The sequence below is a fragment of the Stegodyphus dumicola genome, chromosome 6 (genome assembly GCF_044657685.1).
Source record: "Stegodyphus dumicola isolate Sdum_Otavi_A_Nest chromosome 6, ASM4465768v1".
Lineage (NCBI taxonomy): Eukaryota > Metazoa > Arthropoda > Arachnida > Araneae > Eresidae > Stegodyphus > Stegodyphus dumicola.
Window position 1 is genome coordinate 145866158 of NC_140773.1, and position 24348 is coordinate 145890505.

The 24348-nt window shown below is 33.1% G+C and overlaps 1 long non-coding RNA gene across 1 annotated transcript; it reads left to right on the plus strand.

Annotated features, from left to right (window-relative positions):
* Positions 1-5111: 5111 nt before the first annotated feature.
* On the plus strand, positions 5112-13005 carry LOC146996859 (uncharacterized). The gene is made up of 3 exons (XR_015041490.1): positions 5112-5215; positions 7537-7736; positions 12813-13005. It is a non-coding gene; the product is annotated as an uncharacterized LOC146996859 (long non-coding RNA).
* Positions 13006-24348: the final 11343 nt, after the last annotated feature.

Below are 24348 nucleotides of genomic sequence, written 5' to 3' on the forward strand. Positions count from 1 at the left end.
TGAATTGCATTTTTTATTTATTCGTAAAAGGCAGGGATTTTTAATTTTATTTTCTGCATCTATGTAGCGCGAAAAATTCTGATAGTCATGTACAATTCACGCTGAAAACAATCTGCGAAACTAGTTGAGAAATGAGAACTGAAAGCTGTAGTCTCAAATTCCGGGCATTCATAACTTAATACATTCTTAGGAATGGCCAGTCTTCATCAGTTATTTAGCCATTCCATCACCGAGAACTTTGCTGTGAGTGCGACCGATCTTCTGCCGTGAGAAAGGGAAAAGTTTCGTCGCAGTTTTGATGGAGAACACTCCGAGGGACTCTCACTTCTCTTTCCTAGCCAGCAAAACACTCGAGAAAACTTCCGTCTTATAAATGCTTCTTTAGAACTGGTAAGAACTTAAAAATATAATATATGTTTTAAAATATTTTAAGGAAAATTTTAAAAGAAATTCCATATGTTTCTGTGAGACATCTAGTTAAATAAATTGCAGTGTTTAGATTTTATTTATCTCTTACGATCTGGTCTAATACTTATTTTCATTGCAATAAAGTTAATAAAATAATTCAGCAGAAAGATTTGCAATTAGAAATCGCAATTTGCAGGAAGAAAGTGCCGAATTTGAAGAGTTCTTTTACTATGCTTCTATTCTATTTGGCTATGGAAAACAACGTAATTTTGAAAATTGTTGATGCACAAAATATATTTCATAAGTAACTTCAATTTTTAATTTCAGAATAATAGGGTGAAGGATAATAAATTAGGTGATAATCTAAACATACTATAGAAATTGCAATTTAAAAGAGAAACCCCGTTAAGGGGCCCTATGATCCAGCTTGCGAAGACTACCAAAATTACTTAAACCGACCCTAACGATACGATATGTTTTACCTAATTGTGGAGAACAGTTTTTCCTGCTATTCTGTTTACATTATAAGATTTTTTCACCCTTCTTTCCGCATACCATCGTAGTGTAACTGCAAGCACGCTAATACGTATTCGGAGGATTCGGAATTCGAATCCTGGTGAGAGTAATGCGGATTTCTTGTTTCGTGAGTTCTAAAAAGCTTTACAAGGGGCGCCCGAAATAAAAGATGGTAGACAACAATTCGTCACTACCAGGATTTTTCGACTGAGCCACCTCATACCTAGTCACCCTTAAAAGAGAAAGTATATAAGACTTCTTTTCCTCACGTGTTTCATGTTTCCTGGATCGATTTAACCTAATGATGCTACGATACCGTAACTGATCCTGCTATTCTGTTACTTATATAATCGACTCAAAAATAGTAACCAATGACACAGATAACAGGATCATGTTCCGAAAATGTAAAGCAGGCGTTATTCATGGTGGTGTCAGTAACGTTTTACAAGAACGTTCTGAATTATGCCTATCTGTTACACCTTTTATCCGTATAATCGCATTTCAATTACCGGTATTAACAGTTTCCATTACATGTAAAGACAGTATAAAAGTGTCTCATAGACGGTATAGTGGTTAGGGAAGCCTACTACCACACTGAAGGTCCCGGGTTCGAATCTCGGAGAAGACATGAACGTTTGTAAATGTATAGTGTCAGTGCGGCATGGCGGCACTCTAAATATGCGGCGACCCGAAAGTCATTTCGTGGGGATTGGTGGAAGGGGAGAGGAGTGGGATATCCCCGGGATGCTCTCTCTCAAAATTTGGGGTGGAAAATAGAAGTCCAACCTCTCTTCGGAATAAGCTCTGGCAACCATTGTTCCATGTAATATGGACACGACAACAACAACAAAGTATAAAAGTTTACGTAGTAGAGCACATTAAAACGTGTCACATGGACAATGTATGTTCATGAAGGGTATCTTTTTTTATATGTTTAAGTATGATATTCATAAATGTCTCTTAAGAATAGTTTAATATATATAAATCAAATACGTATGTGCATTTATGGATTCTTTGAAATACTAATGTTTCTTTAAATATCATTATGATGTAATAAATAAAGATGTATGCTTTTTAATATTTCACAATGCATTTAAAAAGAAAGCTAAGAAAAAGGATGCTTTCTCGCGAAGCATTCAGATGCAGAATTCAAAAACACACACGAACATGCCCAATAAATAAATAAATTAAATTAAACTCGGAAAAGGACACTCTAATACTTCTGTGTTAATAGATTTAAATTTCCTACTACCTTCCAATCATGAAGATCAGCTTAATTTCCAGATATATTGGACAAATTTCAAAATATTCGAATATACTTTTTAACCAACTTTTGTTTACTATCAGATATAAAATATTTCATCATAGTCGTGCCATGGTACGTTGATTTTTCTATGATAATTTTTCTAAAATTATAAAAACATTTGTTGATGTCGACGAGAATACGAAAATATGTTGGTTTTCTGCCATAATTATCTGATTAAATTTTGAAATTAAAGTAACTTTTGCAATGTGTGGAACTTACATCACTTGCAAGGAAAGCTGCTAGTTAAATTCTCGACTTAATGAAAAATTTTAAAATTAACACCTCTGTTTTTGATTAACTATTAAACTATTACCGTATAAAAACACTATAAAAGCCAAAACGTCTCTGCAGTGAATGTGTTGTAAATTGTAAAGTGCCTAGTAAAACATTTTTAATTTTTGGTCGATGGATTAATCAAAACAAAATGTTTTTTGTACGTTTACTTTTTTATCATCTCACTTGACTTATGGATCTGCACACAGTAGACTTTAGGCTGGAGCTCTTTCCGCTTCTCCATATGTTGTCCCACAGCACTATTTCTCTCAAGGACGAAATCACTTTTTTTCTCTCAAAGTACTCTCCCTCAAAGTATGTCCTGCGGTCCAAAAAACGTATGTAACCAATCAAATCCTGAAATTACTGACGTCCGGCTGACTCTGACCTCAGTCATTCTTAAAGAAGAACGATTCGAAAGACCGGGGTTTGAGGCAAGGTTCTTTAATATACTAAGGTTAGGCCAGGAACGGAAAAAGCGTGCCATTGGTTGCTGGTAGTGACGTCACCCGGGAGACAAGACGCATCGGCCGACGCGTCTGCTACATGATTTTGGTAATGGAAAAAATGTAAACTAAAGCAAAATGATCATTTTATATGTGGTAGATACACCGGAAATACCGGGTATATACTTTCCGATTAAGTATTTTGTTAAAGAAAATGTTTATTTTATGCACAGTATTCGTACGAATGCTGAAAATAATTGTAAACATTAAATTCTTTTCGTAAAGGAAAGCATTAGAAAATGAAAAACGATATTTAAGTTAATTAAGGGAAATAAATATTGTAAAACAAGGTATTTTTCAATATTTTTTCGTAGTATTGTTTGCACTAAATAAATCTTGTTGAACAGAACACATGATGGCATAACTGCTAAGACCATGGTAAAAACATAATCAAAAAGTATTATTCTATTTATTTTCATTGCTCATGCACTTTTTTTAATACAAATGAACTTTGACATTCCATGAGAAATATATGATCGTGATTTCAGTTTAAATTACATATCTCAAGCAAAAATATATATAAAAAGATTTGACTTAACAAATTCATATTTAAATACTATAAAATTCTACAAATTTCTTAATATCCGTCATTATACTTTTAAATAGTATACTTATCTCATTCTTTTTAAAGTGAAAAGTCACTTCATACTGATTCACTTCAGATTTTAGCAGAAGTGCGTATATTTTCAATATAATCTGAAAGTACTCTTATAATCCCTTACACTCAACAAGATTTCTATATAACATTTATCCTGACGTGATTATTTGATATAGTAAATAATCTTCGATATTGGCATCCTATTCTTCCTTCCATACATTAAAAATGGAACAATTAAAATACATTTTCTTACACATATACGCACAATTATAATAATAATAAACTTGCCCTACATCTTAGTTTCGGCCCACCAGCGGCCGAGCGGTAAAGTCGCTGAACATTGGTAGTTCGGTCCGAATCCCGCGAACGGGCTGGCTGCATGGGTGTTTTCGTGGTTTTCCTCATGCGTAACGTGTATACGAGCCAGTTTCCCTGAGAAAGTCCTCCACGAAGGCATCACACCTATTATGCAGATAGCCCTAGTGTGCTTTGCCATAATTAAATACACCACCACATCTTAATTTCAATTCAGCCTGTACACAAATTAAATATTTTTAATTACTAATGTATTTTCATCAGGTTATTTCTTAAAATACTTTTGTTATACTCGAAATATGTGTTCAATATTGAATTATTTTTCTTTCTCTTATAATTAAAAACAAGTTATATGGAATCAAAATTAAAACATATGCAGCAGTTAAATAACACTGAACCGATATCTTACTTACTCTTTCGCTATTTGTATTCTGGCATTATACACAGATTTGTTTTCCTTCAGGTTCAAGTATGTGTAAGTTATATCAATTAAATTACATCACACATACCTGTATGCATCAGTTAAATAACACTGAAGGAAATATGTCACTCACACATTCGATGTTTGCATCATAGTGTGGTCGAGAAATTGTTCTTTCCTCACGGTGAGGCATGTATCAGTTTACTTAGTTCGCAAAGCTTAACCCAGACGCTGCTTCAATACATAGAATTACGTTTGGGATGTAAAGAAAGTAACCAAAACATGTGAATGAAGTTGGATACGCGAATTTATTAACTAATCATTCAGGTACTCAGTATTGGTAAACATGACACTGAGTTTAAATATCTCACTACGATGTAAGTCTCATACACAAAATGAAGATTATGATAAAAAATGATTTAAAATGAGAAATTTTTCAATTTAAATGTAAAATAGCAGTAAAATGAAAAATAAATGTAAAATTACATCACATTTATGTATGAAAATTACATAAATTCATTAAAAAAAAATAGTTATTTAATCTGGTTGTAAAGAGTGTTTTCCACCAAAAAACGTATTAACGTGTATAATTCTGACACAACGCTATAGCACAATTTGCCACTTCCGCCTAGGTATAATAGCAAATTAACAACACAAATCAAATCAAACTGTTGATGCAACGAAAGTAAACAAACGCCAAGAACTAATGCTGTCACCCACATGACGTCATGCGCATGTGGCATAACTTTCTCCCTGCACTGCGCATCGCTCTTGGGCCCCCCCTGGGTTTGAGGTCATCAAGAACACCCCTAAAATTATTCCAGATCGAAGGGAAGTATTGATGTCTCTGTTTTATCCGCTCTACTAAAAGTGTAAGTATGCATATTTTCACATTTTTAATCGTATTTTTAATAATGAAAGTTTGCTAAAATTGTTTTGTATGTGTCTAAAATCTTCCAAATGCTATAATCATATTGATCTCAAACTTATCATAGCTGCCAACTCAAGTTTTCAACTCAGTCCCAGTTTTTCATCACATCTCAAGGTAAATTACCAAATCTCGAGATTTTAAAGTCTCGAAATTTAAATCTTTACTAGAGAAAATTTTTCCCAGCAAAAAAACGAAATTTATCAAAATAATGAAATTTTTAATTAGGCGAATTGTATTCGTCCACCTGTAATGATTTTCATAATAATTTTTCTTGTTAAACTTTATTTCACAGAACTGTATTTTTTTATTAATTTTATTGACCTTAATAAATTTTTCTTATCGGATTTCGTTTAATCTGAGTTGTTTTAATCTGCTGTAGACATCAGTAGATTTTTATGTGAAGATTTAGGCAATGTTTAATTAGTTAATTTTCGTGTTTAATTTTGTTTACTTTAGTACCTGGCATATTACTAATTTTATCTAGTGTTGTTATGTATGTTAATTATTAATTTCACATGCATCGTATATTTAAAAATACTTTGATAAATAAAAGCTTTGCTTCACTACTGAAGATTTCCTCAGCATAAAAAAGCGAGGAAATAAAAAAATTAAATTAGTAAAGAGCATAAATTTTAGACTATCTAATAAAATGCTAATGCATCTTACATCAAAATTGAATTACAAGTACTATAGTAACCTGAACCATCATGCATCATAAACTGAATCAAAGCGAGTTTGGAATTTCTTTGAAATGGTATAACCTCGCAGAGTGAAAAACCTTTCATTTTTCTAGAGCAAACCCGTCTTTAAAGGAAATCTCGTCTTTTAAGATTTTCCAAGGCTGGAAACTATGATCTGCATGCATATACGATTGTGTTTATGGCTTTAGAAATACAATTTTATACTATTCAAATGTAGTACTGGTATTTTATGCACGTACTGTTTTCATTAAATTGTAAAGAAAAATTAAAACACTAAGAGAATTAGATATCTTATATTTACACAAGCAATGAAATAGACATTTTTTATTATTTAGAGTTGAAAACTGAAATTTTGGCTAGTTTTTTTAACTTTTTGATAACTATTTTAGAGCAGTTTAAGTTCTCCAGCTAAAGCGGCAATAAATAAATAAACAAATAAATAAGTAAAAATTTTAACTTTCAATAAATCACTGGAACTGCACTGGAGCGATGTAAATGAAATATCTTCATCTCACATTGGTCTAAGACATTACGTACCAAGCGAATTTAGTCGTAAACCTAGAATACTTTAAGAAATACAGAGTTGGAAGGCAACAAAGTTTCTTTATTTCTTTTATACACTAGGCCTGTTGTTATGAATTCAATTTTACCATCTGCTATGTACAACAACTTTCTTTTACTACATGTGGAAATTTTTATTTTAATAAAGCCTTCAGATATTCCTTTCTCTAATGATGCATTTGCAGAAAATGATTTTAGAGCTTTTAAACACAGTATTCGATTACATGGGAAAATATTTATTTAATAATTTATTTAATAATGTATAATGTTCTATCTTTGATTCATTTAATAAATGATGTTCAAGTATTTGGGCCTCTTGACACTTTTTGTTGAAAACATTTGAACTTTTTGGGGGAACTGAAAAATATGCTTTGTGTTCTTTCAAAACCTTTGCAGCAGCTTGCACGCAGATATGCTTAACAAACACGTTTTGACGAAGAAAAGGAATCAATAAGTGAAATTAGCAAAATATATCGTTTCAACTCTCAGAATTTAAGATATCTGCTGACACTGGTGATAATTGTTGTTTATTTATAGACAAATCAGTTCTAATAATCAAATATCTGTTAGAAAATTCATCGGAAAAAGAAATTGTTTTTTTACAGATTTAATAAACAAAAAGAATTTTAGTCATCCTTTCAGTTCTCTAAATTTAGGTGTCATTATAGTTTCAGAACTATCAATAAATTTAGAATCTACATCAGTGGAATCTGTTAACTGCATATATATATGCTAGTGGCATATAGGGATTATTATGTTTGTTATCCATTATGTTTTTAATAAGGTGTACTAACAGAGTTTCCCTCACCTAGAAAATTTTAAACTGCCATGGAAAATACAAAATATATTCAGAAAGTCAGGGAGGAATTTTCCCAGAATGTCAGGAAGTTTGAGTTCGTATAAGACAAGCTTTTTAATATTGATAATTAACTACATATAAAGTAAGATTGCTTCCATTCAGTCTCAGAACATTTACGGATTTATTTCATTACATTCACAGAAAATGGCATTTAGCGTTGTACATTTGCTAATGACCGATGAAGTGGCTGTCGTCCAAGCAAATGAGTGTCAGATGATAAAAAGGGACATGTAACTGGCCTTCGTATAAAGAAAGAAGTCACACGGAAAGAGCAATTCTGGAACACAGAGAACCAGATACATACTGAGAGAATTTTTATATTGTTATCCTGGGAGAATATTGTAAGTATTCTACAAATGATTTTTACGTCTGTTTTCCCATATTAATTTAATTGGTAGGAAGTTTTTCGAGAGCATAAAATTGAAATAATATGTTTTCTGAATTGAAACACTGAAATTTTAAAAAAATGTTTTGATGCGTAGGAAAATGTATTAAGCATACTTTAATTTTTCTGAACAAATATTATTTATCCTTATTCTCTCTAATTAATTGTGCTCATATTATATCAGCTTATGTTTTAATATTTTCGCTCCGAAATAAATCATATCTACATTCTTAATTACGGTTCATAGTAAGACTCTAATATTCAATATACTTTGCTAGTTTGTGAATTTTAATACAACCTCTTTAAAAACTTACCCATATATAAAATAATGGATGCTCAAAGGAAGACTGAAGGAGAGATTTTAGCCTGCGGATCCATATAAATGTCAAATTCAATTCCATTGAGTGAAGTCATGAATCAGGCTCCAGAATGTTAATACTGTGTTTAAATTTAATTAAAAAACGCCTATCTATATATTTTATTTACAAATCTGAATAAAAATATAATTTTCAATAATAAAATTTGAGTTTTCTATAAGAATTTTTTTAAATTGATTAACGATTCTAAACAATAAATATGCTGTTGAGTTGAAAGATGAGACTGTATCTAATGAAAAATGTATGCATTTTTGTAGCTAATTATGCTACAGTTGAATTTAAGTCCAAAAACGGCTTTAAAGACATTGAATTTTAGATTCAGGTTCAGACTTTGAAACACCAAAACAGAAGCGAAAGAGGCCATTAACATTCTGATACATGTATATGTATCAGAATACTAATTCTTCGGATGATAAATTAAATACAAAAAGAAACAAAACAGAATTACCTTCTACTAAATTAAATTATAGCTAAATAAAAAGAAATTCCTTTTAATTTTTCCTCATGCGGTAGTAAATTAAATTTTACTACACTTTCTTAAGCTTCTTTACTTAGTTATATTAATTACAGTAGTAGAAGATGTTTTTAATCATTTATTTCAGTTTTTATTTTTTTTTATAATTAAATCGAAATTATATGTTTAATTCCATTATAATAATTTTGTTTGCTGATTATTTTTTCCTTTATCAAAGTTAAATTTTATTTTGAAATTTTTCATTTTAACAATTTCACATTATGAATGTTTTTCTATTATAAGATTTTTGAATTCTACGGTTTTCTTTTTCTTGGTGGCTTGTGCTTTATGTCACTGTACTTTTTCAAGTTCTTTTTATAAAAAGTTTGTACTTTAGTAGTACTTTTATAGTACATTTTATATAAAAAGTTTCTAACTTTCAAATTAACAAAATTTGCTCTTTTCAAAAAAGTGTTGACTTTTTCATATTTTTATATATTGGGTAACTAATTTTGAATCACGTCAAAAATTAACTAGCTATTTAGTCATTTACTTTTATTTTTTAAGAATGTTCATTTCAGAGACACTTAGCGCTATGTTTAATTCCTCAGCATTAACTTTGCTTATTAGCTATTTTTTCACGATCTAAATTCATTAATCTTTTTTTTTAATTTCATAAGTTTACTAAGTCCATATTTTCAAAATTTGGCCATCTTTGCCTTCTCTGTGGTTTTGAATTCCGCATGTGTCTTTTTTTTTTTTTTCATGTATATTATGTCATTCCTATTTTCCAAGTTATTAATTTTTAAAAACTAAAAGGTAAGTGATATCGTGATAAATACTGATTTCAGATACTTGCAGTTTTTATCATTATTTTAATTTGCCTCATCGGTTGCTAAATGTATAACACTAGCGAAGACTGGGAGTTCGTCTTGGCTTCTATTCCAGACGAACGGTTTTGTTGCGTAGTTGGTTTTCGTGGTTTTTCCATGAGTAGCATGAATACGAGCCAGTTTTCCTTTGAAATTCCTCCACGAATTCATTCCTTCCCTTAGGCAGATATCATTTGTACACTTCGTTATATTCGAGTATCCTTAAATAATCATTAAATAATTTTTAAACAGTTTTAAATTTTTTGAAAATTTTTAATTTTGAATTAAGGTTTTGGTCTTTTAATTCAAAGGACTCTTTGATTACTTGTACAATTCATCCAGATATAATTTGATTTCTCTGTTTATAATTCCATTTTCTTTCGGCTGCTCTTTGACAAAGACCGAAGATATTTTTTAATTCTTTAAATTTCATGCGAACTTTGTTTTATTTATGTATTGATTTCATTTTGCTCCAATTTTGTTTTCCATGTTTTTGATTCATTCTTTTGATTTGTGACTTATTGTTACAGAGTTCATCATTTTAGGTTTATATTAACTCCATTTGTTTGAATTCACATGTCTCTCTGTATGTATATATATATGCAAGGAAGAGGAAAGTTCAAAAGCGATTGCTTAAAAGTACATTTGGAAATTAAAATTTTAAAATCAAAAAATACCCTCACTTCCAATATTTCACTTAACATGATCTTTGAGACTAAATCGCGATTTCAAAATACATAAAAATCATATTCTAACCATATTCTAATCATATTCAAAAAAATTTCAATGATTTTTTTCAAGGATTGTATATTTTTCTTCAAGTGAATTTAACTAAATTCAAATAGTGACATTACAGAACGTGTTAATTTTGTATTTCAATCTCGAAAATGATTGCTTTAAACGGCGACCATTTCGAGAGCATTTTGACATAACGGACGATATATGAAATTGAAGCGCAATTTGTTGGCGACGTTTGGTGCTAAAAACAATTCTTGACCAATAATCTTCTTACAAAATTAATTTTAGTAAGTGTTATAATTTGTTTGTCATTTCTAGGATAACCCATATTGATTTTTTACTTTATATTTATTAATTATATACATATGTATAGATTTATATATATCCGTCGATCTGTTTTTTTATATGTGTTAACTTTTCACGTATCACATCGATAAGATTAGTTTTTAGTGCATTCACATGTTTTCCAACATTGATTCTAACAGTTTTATTTCGAGTGTAGGCTGTTTTTTTACCTTTCCATGTTAATATTTTTTTAAAAATTACTTCCATGTTAATATTTTAAAAAATACTGCGTTGAACTATTTTATAGAGCCACAGCTCCTGGTAACTTTTTAGCGAGCTCACTAGAATATTTCTTCCTATTATTTCATATTTTTGCAGCATTTTGCGCAAAAAAATTTTTAAGACCAAATAGGTCTTACGTCAAATTACTTGTTAGCTTTTCAATTTCTATTTCAATTTATATATATATATATATATATATATATATATATATATTAATATATATGGCATTGCTTATTAAAAGTTTTTTGTGGTTAAAACTGATCAGATCTATTTTAGTAGAATCTAATGAGTAAGTATTATGTTGCGCTTCTTGTAGTTGTTCTCCATCACAGGTTTAAAATCATAAGCACTCATTAAATGAATCATGAAATAGCTTTAGCACTACTGTTATATTAATAGATGTAATTGTTGCCCCAAAATTTGGCTACTCGGCTTTCCTGAAGTCTATTGCTCTAAAAAAAGAAAAGTCTATAGTAAAATGCTTTATTCAATTTAAAACAAGGGTGCCAAAATTCCTAAATACATATTTGTAGGAATGAATAGAATTACATATTAAACGTTTTTCTCACTTACACATTTCTCCATTTACGTTGACAAATTTTCATGACTAAATACTACTTCACTTTTTGTTAAGATTATTTCACGTTTAATTAGATACCTGCGCAAATTTAATGCAAATAAAGCACATTTAACAACATATAATGACACAATTCTAACTAATCAATGCTCTAATCTCTAATATTAAATTGAATTTACATTGTAATTTGATTTTAAATTAATTGTAAATCTCTCATATTAAATTAAATTTTAATTTGAATGAAACACTAGGATAAAAAATTATTCTGATTACTGAAATGTATTCATATATGCAAAATGTAAATAGCAAATAATGTTTCAAATCAAATTTCTCAATTTTATATTTATACTTATTATATGTATAATAAATTTTAAAATATTTAGGGAGTCATTGTAAGATATTTTTGCTTGTGAGTCAAAGTTCTATTTAATTTCCTTAACATTCGTATTAAAATACATATATAGTGTGTATATACATACACACACATATATATATAAATTTATTTCCTAAACAATATTGATTAATTGATTATATTATCTCCTAAGTTTAATTAAAGTAAAATTATTTTAAAAGAGTATATATATATATATATATATGTAAAACGTTTATCTTTACATGCATATGCACATGTACTTAAATTTTTATCATAGTTGCACTGTATTCTCTTATTTTAATATAAGCATTTCAAGGTGACAGTATCCATGCTCCTTATTTTCGTTCGTAACATATATGTTGCCATCTCTTCAATGAAATAATTTTTTCTACTCCATGACTGTAACTCATATGAACCTTTAAGTGCGGTGCCGAAATAAAAGGAAAATAGGAAAAACGAATCTCCAGAATCGAAAATCTTTTGCAGCACATGTTACCCTTGTTCACTAGAGAAACTAAATGGGGAAATAGCTACTTGAAAGAAACACAATTCGACATTTTTTGTTTGTAATACTTCATAATTTTATGACCATTTCATTCTTTTCAAATATTTTAACTAGACCAGCATTTCATGATTTAAATAACCATTTTCGTTTCTTTTCTGGCAAGGAAACAAATTTCATTTTTTTATTGTTGATAATGCTATCTGAGAATGCAAAAAAATGAGGTATTTGTATTGCAAACTTCAAAATCTTTAACCAAAAATTATCTGTTAAAAAATCCTTTTTCTTAATTCCATTATATTTTTAGTTCCCGTTTTCTAAATAACAGTTCAATTTGCACTTATCTAATTTTTGAAAAATTGAAATTTATCTAAAATTTTGATTTTTTTAAAATCAACTCTAACGGCGAAATCTCAAATTGAAGCATTATTCAATAGTACTATTTCAAGATAACATAATTTTACATTAAACCGACCACATAGGATGAAACAGCATCGCTTTTATTAAAGTTTGAGAAAATTTATTATTTCTTGATTATTTAGTTTAAAAAATATTTTTTTTTATTCTTTTAGGTGCTTTCAAAGAAAATCGGGCCACCAGAGAGGTACCTTGCAATATTATTGAACATATTATAAAAGACTGGTTGAAAAGTGTTTCATTTAGAGAAAAGTATCATAAACAAAAAGGAAACAGAAGGAAGTTTGTAAACAATGGAATAAAAAATTTGTGTATTAGCTTGTACGAAAATACTGTAATTAAAGTTATTAATTGTTCAGTTTGTTTTCTAACTTTCATGAAGACTTGGATTGGTAGAGGATACTTAGCTTAAGCAAATATTATATCTCATACATTGTATTACTGAATATGAAAATAATTAGTTCATTGAATTTGAATGTTTGATTCTAGAAGAGAAATTTATTACATGAATATGCAATATGGAAATTAATTTCATTACATTTCCTTTAATGCTTTTAATTTTGCTTTAAAATTTTATGAAATAATATAAAACTATCAGTTTATAGATTTTGGGAATTTAATGCATTCCTAGTAGCTGAATTAAATTAAAACCTTTTGCAATAAATGCTTCAAATTTTAAATTATGACAATAATTATATTTTAACTGAAAATTGCTTGTTAAGAACCTTATCCATTGACTGGACCATCCACTGAACTAATTTTATAAATCAAATTTATGGCAAAATAATGAATTTGTGAAAGATATATGTCATTTTATTTGTTTATTAACTTTCAAAATACGCCTTCTAACTTTATAAAAAAATTACATGGGCAGAAGTAATTTTAACAGAGAACTGTTTAGTACAGTTAAATTGCTTGTAAACAGAACACAAGAAAAAATATTTATTTTTAAAATTTGCATACATTTAAATGCAAACTTTTAAATTTATTTTAATGACAAGAAATATCCAAGCATTCACTTTAAATTCCCATCATCCTGATGCTTTCAGTCTACTGCAATGACAAAAACTCTAGACAGCAGTAGTCTCATATAAAGTTTAAGTACAGTTATTAAACTGGCATATCAGAGCTTATTAGTGTTGAAAGAAAACAATTTGTTTTTAATTTACTGCAAAAAAAGTACCGAGGATTATATTTAATAAGAAATAATTATTTCGTCCAGAATATAATACAGTCTCCCATTAAAATAGTTTGGTGTATATGATCACATGAATAAGGTTTCAGAATTTTGAAAATTGCAATGATTCTGGCCATATATTAAAAATTGTGATTTGCAGTCTGATTCCTTTTCCTTCCAGTAAGAACAATAACTTAATTTGTTGGTTAATTTATTAAAATTAAAATACATTTCTATCATTAGAACTGTAACAAATCTTGTTTTTATATGTAGTTAATAAGAATGGTGTGTAAAACTTCTATGGGAATATAAGGTCTAGATAATACTGCATTGGAGGAATTGCATGTAAATGTAGAGAAAAAGTGTAAAGTTTCATTAATAAATGGCATGTATGTAATGAACTAAGAGAATAGAAATAAATAATAGAATTTGAATTTTGATGCACATATAAAGCATAACATATATTTGTAAATGTAACATTTTAGGCTCAACTCTTCAAACAGATAATGTCTTTTCCAGAAAATTGCAGTGTTCTCTTCCGTTAAAGAAATGTAAATTATCGTATGAATTCACTATTTGGAAACTAAGTTTCGCATTAGACGCAAGTATTACAAACACAAATATTTCATGTACTGTTGTCCTTCAGAGTCTGTACATATAGACCGGATTCAGAACGTTCTAGTTAGACGTAACTCAAAACGTTCTAGTTAAACGTGATTCGGAACGTTCTTTGCATGTTATACAGAAGTGTTAACAGTACAAGTATTTGACGTGGTATTGCTCGTCATAAACCTTTAATCTATAGACGACAGTCAGAACGTCTGTCCAAACGTTAAGAGAATGTTCTGCTAGCACGTTATAGAAACTTTCAAAGAACGTTCTAGGAACGTTATATAAAATTATTACTAGTACCTCATTTTGACGTTCTATTGTCCATTAATGAACTACATCTTACAGACGTAATTCAGAACGTTTTGCCTGAACGTTAAAGAAACGTTCTGCTAGAACGTTAAAGAAACGTTCTGCTAGAACGTTGAAGGAACGTTCTGTTAAAAGGTAACGGAGCTTCCGTATAACGTTCAAGGGACGTTTTATAAAATTGTTAGTAACACCATTTTTTGACGTTCTACTACCCGTTATTGAACTGTAGCATACTGACGTGATTCACCACGTTCTGCCTGAACGTTAAAGGAACGTTCTGTTAGAACGTTAGAAGAACATTAATAGAACGTTATAAAAAAGTGATAGTAGTACCAGTTTTGACGTACTACTGTCCGTTATTGAACTTCAATACATAGACGTGGTTCAGAACGTTCAGGTAAAACGTGTCAAAAACGTTGTACTAGAACGTTAATGACACGTTGCATGAAAGTGTTACAAACACAAGTATTTGACGTGTTATTGCCCGTCTTAGAACTGTAACATGTAGACGGCATTTTGAACGTTCTGCTTGAACGTTCCCGACACGTTTGTGAAGCACTTGCTCTGAACGTTCTCTGAACGTTCTTGTGCTAGTTGGGTAATGTCTTTAGACATTATAAAAATTAACGACAACCCCCCTTTTCTCTGGGAATCATGCCTCATCCTTTCTAAAAATAGATTTCTAAGAAAAGAATGAATCATCTCTTTCTTGGATATCTGCTTTAGAAGCATGTCGAAACATGTTGAGACCTGATTCGAACCAAAATAGGGGAATTTTAGGGTTAGACCTGATTCGAACCAAAATAGGAATAGGGCTAAATAAAAGTCATCATAAAAATTATCCAAAAGTTTTTTTTTTTTTTTTTTCAATCTAAGCCAGAGAATTTTTTTTCTTCAGAAATATTTCCCAGCCGACTCGATTTTCGATTGGCAAGACAGCATCATTTTGTTTTAAGAATGGACTCTATCTTTTTTTCAACATTCCCAGTTTCGCATCAGATGACTGCGAGCTGTTCAAGAATGCAGATCCACAAACAAGATTTTCTGGAGTGTGACTTGAATTTGTTTAAAGTGGAGGACATTTTCAAGATTTCCCCCCAACTTTGGACTCATCAAGAGGTGAGTTTAGGTTTCCAAGATAGGATGAGAGAGTGACCCAAAAAATGGGTCTCTGAAGGAATAGAATGCATTGGTATTGAAATATACTGAAAAAACGGGCGTTTGAGTCAGTTTGTAGACTATTTCTATACAAATTCCGCCGTATAAAATGACGTCATCGTTGAGTCCAAACAGAGTCGACCCCGGACAGAGTTGTCCCCGGATCGCATCTCGAGTTTTATTTCCATTGAATCTATGCTGTGAACCCATTGAAAACGGGCGTTCGGGTCGGTTTCTAGACTATTTCTATACAAATGGAGCTCGATCCAAGAAAAAGGATGTCTTTTTTTATTTTCTGGACAGCCAATGGGTATTGGAATATACTGAAACGGGCGTTTGAGTCAGTTTCTAGACTACTTCTATACAAATTCCGCCGTATAAAATGACGTCATCTTTGAGTCCAAACAGAGTCGATCCCGGACAGAGTCGATCCCGGACAGAGTCGTCCCCGGACAATCTTGACAATCGAATTTGTATATATAGAAAATAAACTGAAAATGATCTTGAGGGTTGATTTCTAGAATATTTCTATACAAACTCCGTCGCATCTAGAAACAAAAAATAAATAAATAAAATAAAGTGTCTTTTTTGGATGGAACAAATTTAGGATAAAGTTCTCTCTTTCTCTCTCTCTCACCCAAGATTGGATGAGAGAGGGGCCCAAAAAATGGGTCTTGGAAGGATTCGAATGCATCTTGACATGCACTCATTCCTTTCAAGACCCATTTCTTTGGTCTCCCGATTCAACTCTCTGGCCTATTCAATTGGGAAAGCGGAGAACCTTTCTCTTTCACCCAAACACTGGAGACTAGAGCGCATCATCATCATCATCATCATCATCATACTTTTCCATTAAGGCTTGTTGGGTGATTTTGGGGAGATGATGGACCCCGAATTCAGTGAGGAAGAAGAGAGGACACTTTTTTCTTTCTTCTTCATCTTGCACCGTGTCTCGGAAGGTGATGTAAGTTTCCCCGTCCTCCACGATTTTCGTCAGAGGTCTCATGAAAATCTTACACATCCAAGGGAAGAGAAACTTGTTATGCAGGGATCTAGAGGCGACGTAGGCCGCTTCATCCGAAGTCAGGACTATCTGGTTCGGATGACCCCATTCTTTAAAGTAATTGTCCAATTCACCTAGTCGAAGAAAATGGTCTCGATAGGGGAAAAAGACTTGGAGAACACTCGTCGTATGCTCGCCGTTCGTAGGCAAGAGAGTCAAAATATCTTTGGCACTCCAGTACAGGAATCCCAGATCCACATACACTTGCACGTAATAGTCATCGTTATATTCCAGTTTAATCTGCATGGTGTTTTCTTTTTCTCGTTCTCACGACGAAAAAACAAAACTCGTCTGATATGAACAAGAGCTCGCTGGCGATCCGTTTATATGGACTCCTCAGAGAGAGTGGGCGGAGCGTAGAACAGGAGGAAGGACAAGGTTGATGAATCCTAAAATAGAAATGTGTATAAAAAACATGAGTATTTGTGAAGGTCATAGGAAGGTGAATATATTTTTTTTCCTAAAAAGAAAATCAAAAGTGTCACATCCCATACGACATGGCCTCTGAGAAGGTGACAGAGGGGTCAAGTGTCTACAAAGTTTATAAACTCTAGAACTATAACAACAACAAAAATGTTATCACGTAGCTTTTGAGTAGATGACAGGGGTTCCTAGGAGAAAGTCATATGTATACAAAGGATGTTTGTTTTTTTCGTTCCTCTCAATCCTTATCTCATTACCTTTGAAAAGGGAGTCATTTAGAGAAAACAAAAATTAGAAGGTCATAGAAAGAGGTTGACAAAGTTGATAAAATTTTTTCTAGAAGTCAACAGTCACGTTCCACATCACGTGGTCTTTTCGTATATATACAGGCGAGTGCAAGACAGCGCTTCATACTCTATTTTTCCAGAGAGAGGGAGACTACTGTGCGTAGCTATTTTTCGTATTTCTCTATTCAAAATGATGATTCGTGTCTTATATAATGAATTTGTGTGTGTTCGCTGTTATGTGGATGATGGAAGATTGTTTTGGAACGCGACGGATATTTTGCCGCTCATTCATACTTCTAGCAAAAGAACCTGGGACATTCTCTCCGTGTTCTTTGATGAGCACCACGTCTTCCGAAAAATCAAAGATCTCGAAAGTCTTGGCACTTCTCAAGAAGGATATGTCCTCTCCAGCGAAAAGATGCTTTACCTGGCCGAAAAGAATCCTAAGAACAATCAGCTTCTGTTCTGGGTGTACAGTGTGTTGACTCAGCCGCTGATTCGAGTCGTTCCGAATATGCCCGTCTAACGATTGCTCTATCCCGGGGAGAATTTTCCCTACGTCACGCTCTTGTACCTGGGAGTTCGCTATATACCACCGCATCCAGGTATGACGGAACCTTCTGCTTATCCGAAACAATATGTAACGGCTCAATCGCGAACTGACCCTCGTGAAGAAAAGATCGCCGAGACACAAACGGATCCATTGGTGGTGTCGTTGAATATCTCGAAAGTTATCACCTTCTAAAGTATCCACAACAACAACAAAAAAAATGTGTTCCTCCTTCAAATTTTTTTCCCAGAAAAAAAATGAACTTTTTAACATCTAGCCTCTTTCTTCAATCCCTCTCAAGAGAGGGAGGAGAAAAGAAAGAGCGCTTTGAGGAAGCAAAAAAAAAAATGAGTCTGGAAGGAAACGGGTGCATTGAGGAAAAAAAGATGGTCTTTTTTATGGTTTATCACTTCTTTAAGCCAATCTTGGAAGGTGAACAGAATATATTTTGCGTAAAGTCCATTTCTCTGAAGATTGGGTTTTTTAAAAAACAATCATGTTTTCTAGCCGAATTTTAAAGCGATAACATTTCCTATACAGAATTCTTTAGATAAACCCCCCATGAAGAGTGAAAGAGGGAGGGGGGAAAATGACTTGCGAAATGGATAACTTACCAACTGTTTCCACAACATAGAGTGATTTGAAGCGAAACGTGAAAGGCTTAAATAGGTAAATGAGAACTCATTCTAGAAAGAGTTGCATCCTGTCGCGTCTGATAAATCCGAATCGGCTGGGAATATTTCTGAGAGCCGGAAAAAAAAAAAAAAACAAAAAAACCCCCCCCACTTTTTATTAATTTTTATGATGTCATTGGACATCATAAAAATTAACTTTACATAACCTATTTTGGTTCGAATCAGGTCTTAACATGTTTCAACATGCTTCTAAAGCAGATTTCCAAGAAAGAAATGACTCATTCTTCGCTCAGAAATCTATTTTTAGAAGGAATGAGGCATGATTTCCAGAGAAACGGGAAAAGGTAGTTAATTTTTATAATCTTTAAAGACATTAAAAAATTTAATTTTTTTTTTTTTTTTTTTTTTAAAGCCGGAAAATTTTTTTTCTCGGCTATCAGAAATGTTTCCCAGCCGACTCATTTTTCGATTGGCAAGACAGCACCATTTTCTTTTAAGAATGGACTCTTCTTTATCTTTTATAACATTCCCAGTTTCGCATCAGATTACTGCGAGCTGTTCAAAAATGCAGATCCGCATACAAGATTTTCTGGAGAGCGACTTGAATTTGTTTAAAGTGGAGGACATTTTCAAGATTTCCCTCCAATTTTGGACTCATCAAGAGGTGAAAAAAAATATGACAAATTTCTTTTCCAAGATTGGATGAGAGAGTGACCCAAAAAAATGGGTCACGGAAAGAATAGAATGCATTGACACTCATTCCTTCCAAGAGACATTTTTTTGGTCTCCTGATTCGTCTCATTCCATAAAATAGGGAAAGCGGAGAACCTTCCCCTACTTGTTTTTTTCCCTGAGTTTACGAATTCAAATATTTTTGAGAACGCTCATCCCAATTCTCTGTCGTCTCTTCTATTTCATCATCCCAACATTCTGACCGAGTCTCAGTGAATATCTGGCCATTAGGTATGGACGTCTCGTCTATTTCGTCATCCCAGCGCTCTGACAGAGTCGCAGTGGATGTCGGAGCATTTGTCGTTCGTTCGTCTTCCCAACACTCTGACAAAGTCTCAGTGGCCTTGGCTTGCGTAGCTTTTGGATCCTCTAAAGATAATTTTAAAGTCTCAGGAGATCCTTTGGGAGGTTCGTCGTCCCAACAGGCTGCTGGATGGTAATGAGGAATATTTTCAGGTAGGTCTCCCCAACCCCCCGTCTCGGTAGAGATAGGCGGAGAAGAAGAGGAAGAAGAACACGAAGGAGCGTTCATCTCCTGAGGCTCATGGGAACCTGTCAGATTTTCCCATTTCTGGAGGAGGTTGTTGTACGTTTCCGGAGACGGATTCTTCTCCAACTCATTGTAGGCCTTGTCAAAACCTTGCACAGGATCTTCCTCCTCTTCAGGCTTCTTCTCTTCTTCTTCCTCCTCCTCTGTTCCGTCTGGATAGATGTGATTGATATAGAAATCCCCTTCTATAATGTGCCACCGATAATTGCGCACTTTGTTTTCAGCGCAATGAAACGATCTCCGCATTCAATGATGTCGGGCACATTTTTTTCGGTACCTCCAAATGATTCCACCTGGCACATAAATTTCCGTCACGGGCTTCTGATAGTCCAAAACTTTAGCAAAAATTTGGCTTTCTTGCATCCTACCCCCTAAATCGAGGAGAAGGTGTGAGTGAGCGATTGGATAATCGGCGCTAAATGGTTGTAGGGAATATGGCCCTCGTTCCAAATAAAGTCCGTGTCGGTTTCGGGTCAGCCAGTCATTCGTCTTTTGGTTTTTGGGACTCAGTTGGTTGAAGGGTTGAGGAGGTCCGAACGTCAACGATCCCACGGTCAAAAGATCTTTCGTCGCATAACCCAATTCTTTTAAAATGTAGGTATATTTGCCCGTCTAGTGGCTGTAGGACTGGAAACCCTCTAGATCGAGCACGATAAAGTTATTTGGACACTCTATGACGATGAAAAAAAAATGAATACGGTTATTTCTCCCACAAAGAGGTAAAAGAATCTCAAAAAATATAACAGGGAAGATCTAGAAAGAAAAAAAAAACTTTTTTAAAGTCATATCGTTCTTTAAATGAATTTTGATGATCATTTAAAAAGAATAAAATCGATTTTATATATACACATATGCATAGGACAAAATAGACTTACCAGCTCACTTCACGTCTTCTTCTGTTCTGAAGAAATATCGCGGAGGACACACACTTTTATACTCGTGCGACATCTATCGTAATCGCGATCCCATCCAAATGTCAGGGTCATTCCAACCTTTTTCTAAAAAGGATCGTGATGAAAGAAACACTTTGAAATAAAAAATATGTTTATGAAAAATGATATGATATGGAAGGGTCTTGAGAACGTTTTTTGTGTTTTTTTAACTCCCTCATGATCCTCCTCTCTATTCCCAAAAAATATAAAATCTTTCTTGGATCGCGTTAAAGTCACAATACAACGCACAGGACTGGTTTATCTCGATTTCGTCAGGGTCACCGTTTCACATCATATGAACCCCGAAGGGATTGTCCTCTAAAGGTCACTTCGGAGAGGGGGTGAAAAATCCTAATCTGGTTGGACGTTTCGAAAGAAAGAACGGATCGGCTTGGAATATTTCCAAAACGAGAGAAATATTGAAAAGGACTCATTCGTTCCCCCTTTTCCCTTTTTTTATATTCTTATTTGAAATTCTTTGGAGTAAAGATATTTTTATACTCCGAAAAAAAAAAACTTTTTTTAAAAAGCCCATCATGAACTCTCCTCTGTATTGGAGTTTCATCATCGAACTCCTTTCCCTCCACCACCTAAAAAAGAAATCATGATGAAAAGAGGTGGCATCACGCGATCTATATAAAAGGAATGATATTTTTAGATGATATACGTTCTGTTCATTTTTTTCCCGTTCTGTCAGGGAGGAGGCGAAAGAAACGTGTTGATTGAAGGAAATGGTACATTGAAAAAATAAAAAATAATAAGAAATAAAAAAATGGTCTTATCCAATGTACTTTTTCCTTTACTCAACCCAGTTTTTTTCGATAATATCTTGAATTAAATCTTGGCTACGCGAGGAGAATCATGGGAAGTCAATGGATACATATCATTCATGAAGAGCAATAGAGAGAAATGGGTTCTACAGCGAAAAATGCGTTAACAGAACAGAAAATCCACTCTTCACAAAATGGGTCCATTTCCATATCCGGTATTTCCCTTTGTCTAGGCCATTCTTCCTGATTTTTCTTCAGCCAGTCGGGGCCCTCCCACCATCTAACTACTAAAAGTTGTTTGGCGGTGCAACCTCTTGATGGGAGGTCAGCTGGATTTTTTGTTCCAGCAATATGTTTCCACGTTTTTGGATCCGTCAGTTTCCTAATCTCCCTGACTCTGTTTTCCACAAAGACAGCCCAGACAATCTCTTCTCTTCACGTCAAAACTGTTGTAGAATCCGTCCAAAAATGCGTTTCCACATTTTGCCATTGTAAACCATTTAAAACAGAAGAGCATAGTCTGTCACCTATCGTGGCAGCTATCAATTTCAGACGAGGGATCGTAATAGATTTCACGGGAGCTACTCTAGACTTCGATGCCAACAGATAAACTTCAACTCCAGAATTCGTCACAGTTCTCAAGAAAACTGCAGCAGCATACGCATTACTACTGGCATCACAGAATGTGCGAATGCTGCAGAACTTCCTATTGTCCTTGCTGGAATGTATCCAACGTAGGAGGGAGATTTCTTTTAAGAGAAAAAGGCTTTTATACCAATTCACAAAATTTTGTTTTGTACTCTCGTCGACTTCAATATCCCAAGAAATTCCTGTTTTCTATAGGTTCTGCAACAATATTTTAGGATACAAGAGAACAGGACTCACAATTCCCATAGGATCAAATATTTTGTGTGTTACAGCGAGAATTGTTCTCTTCGTTATTATATCCATTTCAAAATCTGCTAGCCAATTCAGATTCAAAGTTAAATTATCTTTCTGGGAGTTCCATAACAGACCCAGTACGGGTGAAATAGTTTCCTGTTTCAAGTTATCTCCGTTACGTAACCAACCTCGAAGATTAAACTTTCCTTCATACATTATTTCTCGAGATTTTTCGATGAACTGGATCATCTCGGATTCTTTGTCAAAACTGGCAACAACGTTATCTACGCAGAAGCTACGCAAGAGTTTAGCTATCATCTCAGTATCATATGAAGAATTTTTCATGTACTTTTGTAGATAGAATTCTATAACAGCTGCCAAAAGGAAAGGACTACTCTTAACCCCCAATACTACTCTAGTATGACGAAATATTTTCGTTTTCTTTTCTTCCACATCATTTCACCAGAAAAACCGAAGCCAGTCTCTATCTTGAGGCTTTACACTGATCTGTAAGAAAGCCTTCTTAATGTCTGCTATAGCAGCAAACTTGCCTTCCCGAAATCTCAACAAAAGAGAGGAATTAGTTCTATCAAATTTGGTCCACACTCCAAACACTGATTTAGAGAAGGAGACGATTGTTTCCTCGCAGACGCATCAAACACCGGTCGAATTGGTGTTGAGCTATTTTCTTTGATCACCGGTCTATGTGGCAAATAATGTCCATAGTCAACCGCTATATTTTCTTTAACTTCTTCGATCACTCCTAAGTTACACCAGTCATTAAAAACTGCATTGTATGAAGAAAATAAATTTTGAGATAAAAGTTTCTGGGTGGTAGATTGTAGACGTTTCAAAGCTAAATCCTTGTGGGTGGAGAGTGGTACATGATTCTCTGCCCACGGAAGTGCGACTTCATAACGCCCCTCTTCGTTTAGAGATACAGAATTTTGGAACTGCAATTTTGCTTGCAAATCCCTTTCCTCTCTAGCCTTTTTTGTAACTGGATCTGTTATTTCGATAACATCAAGCCCCCACAGTTCTGACAGCATGGCATCAGAAATATGTAAAGATAACGAAAGCGTGGAAAAGGAATTTTCTATTTCATAATTGTCAGTGTTCGCTTTGCCCATGACTGTCCACCCAAGTCTTGTACTTACAGCAACTAAGCTTCCCCAAGGAAGAACTTCGATTTTACCTGTAAATAAATTTGCAGCAACATCTGCCCCTAACAACAAATGAATCTCTTGGGGGTTCTCCTGGAATAATCTGCCATTTCCATTTTCAAAACCATCACTGACGTAAATTCCTGTTCTTCTAAGTTCCCTAATCCAGTGTATATTTTTGATTTTAGGGACCGAAGAACATATTTTTCTTTCATCTAATACATTGATTTCGCAATTATACCGTTTATCTACGCTACCCAATTTTATTCTATAACGTTTATGTTTTTCCGAAACTTCTATGCCACCGAAAATAACATGGGTTACACTTTGTTCACCTAAGCTTCTTAATTGTAACTTTTCTGCTGCATACCTGCTTATGTATGAATTTTGACTTCCGGTGTCAATTATCGCTCGAACAAATTGGTTATTCCCTCTTCCATATATGCGA